Source organism: Budorcas taxicolor, chromosome 25, assembly GCF_023091745.1.
Source record: "Budorcas taxicolor isolate Tak-1 chromosome 25, Takin1.1, whole genome shotgun sequence".
Lineage (NCBI taxonomy): Eukaryota > Metazoa > Chordata > Mammalia > Artiodactyla > Bovidae > Budorcas > Budorcas taxicolor.
In genome coordinates, this window is record NC_068934.1 from 51,305,569 (window position 1) to 51,307,734 (window position 2,166).

Genomic DNA, 2,166 nt, shown 5'->3' on the forward strand with positions numbered 1-2,166 from the left:
AGTGTCCCCGGGGGTCTAGCCCGGGTCTCCGCACGGCAGGCAGACTCTCTACCATCTGAGCCACGAGGGGGTAAACAGCCACAGTCGGAGGGATGGAGCGGCCACGAAAGTCCCACAGCAGGGGGTTCAGAGCGCATGCAGCTTGGCGGTCCAGAAAGCTTCCACGGGCCCCAACTCCACAGGGACAGAAGCCCCATGCTTGGAACTCTCCCAAACCTCAGCCTGAGTATCTCTGCATCTGGCAGTTCTTTCATGCTCTTTAATATCCTTTATGATAAACTAGCGATCTACCACATAAACTGGCTTCTTGAATTCTGCGAGCGGCTCTAGCAAATCAATCCCATCAGAGGAGGGGGTCACGGGAAGCCCCGCTCTGGTCGGTTGGTCAGAAGCCCAGGCGGACCCCGGCTCTGCGCCTCTCCTGCGGCTTGGGCTGCCTCAGCCTCTCCCGCTCACCACACCCTGGGGGTGCCCTCTGGGGACGTCCCAGACCTCCCCTCACATCACAGGCAGCGCTGGGCCTCAGCCTGCGTCCTGCTCTGTCCGTCTGAGAGGCGGAAGTGGAGCCTGCGTCTTTCCCGGTGGTGGCCGAGTTTGAGTCTCTGCCCGGGGACACTTGCAGCCCAGCTTCCCCGGGGAACGTGGACACCACCCCTTGCTCTGTCCAGTCCGTCCAGGGCTGCCCAGCCCCCCAGGCTCTGCTGTGTATCACTGGTTACTCATAAATTCTGTGTCAGCGGTTCTTAAGCTATTGGGCCTCAGGACACTTTTACACACTTAAAAATTATTACAGGTCCCAAAGAACTTTTTTCTTGTGGGTGTTATCCATCCATATTTACTGTATTATAAAATAAAACTGTGACAAGTTAAAGGCCCCGATTTATTCTTTCTTTTGAAATAACAGTGACAGACAGTTGCAGAAAACATCAACTTGGCCGTTTTCCTCAGCAGATCCTCTAAACTCACTTCTAACCCTCTATGTGCTCACCAATCCTGAATCAATATGTCTTGAATTTGCCCAATTCTAATCCCAGCTCCAAATTTCAGGCACACCTTACCCTCACCCCCAGACCCTGCCAAGACTCTCAGGGTAGCTGAGCCCAAGTAGCTTTATCAACATGTCCCCTTTGGGGGACAGCATCTTGGGGCACCAGCACTCAACACATAAAGAGCAGATTTCTATGAGAAATAAGAGTGGCATGAATGCGTGTCTTTGCGGCTCTCCCTGACGTCGGGCTTCCCAGCGGCAGCTGGACCTCATCCCCATGCCCACCTTCGTTCTGTTGGGGACACCATCCTGGTCGGAGCATCCGGAGAAAACCCGGCCTCGCCCGGACTCGCAGCTAGAAACCAGGAGCAGGTGAGCGGCCTTTCCGGGTCATCGGGGACGTTCTCCCCCGACCGACACTGAACCCCAGCTCGGGGCGTCTCTCCGGGCAGCCGCCGTCTGGACGGGGAGCCCACCCCGGGCGCGGCTCACTGGGGCCCCGGGGACTCCTGGTCCCTCCCGCTCCAAGGACGGGTCTCTGGGCCCCGTGACTCTGTAACACCGCGCGTCGGTTGTTGGAAAATGCGGACTCAGAGCCTCCCTTTCCAGCATCACACGCTCGGAGAAGGGCCTGCAGGTGGGGGAGCTGGCTCGCTGACGCTGGCAGGCTCCAACACTCTAACTTCCAGTAGAAAGCGCGCATTTGCCGCGGCAGCAAAGACTGCCTGCTGCTTCTCGTTCGGGGGCGAACGCCTGCCAAGACCCCAGGTGTGAACAGCACGGCCGGCCCAGCGTGGGTCGGGGCTCGCCCGTCGCCCGAGCGAGCGCTGCGGGAGGCTGGCACCCGAGGGCTCTCGCCGAGGGCCCAGACTGCAGCCCGCTGCGTCGGGGGCGTTTGCCGGCTCTCCCCGAGGCCCCGGGCTCGCTCGGGCGCTTCCTCCGGGGGGCGTGTGTGAGGGGGTCCTGCCATGCCACGCCGGGATCCTCGCCGAGGAGCCAACGGCTTCACCCACCAGGGCTTCTGCACCATCCGTGCCCACGGGAGCTCCGTGAAAGAGGTGAATCACCCTGTACTAGTTTCTGAGGCTGTGGTAACAGAGCACCATAGCCCCCAAGGCTTCAACACCAGGAACTCACTGTCTCCAAGTCCTGGAGGCCGGAAGCCCAAGACCAGCAGG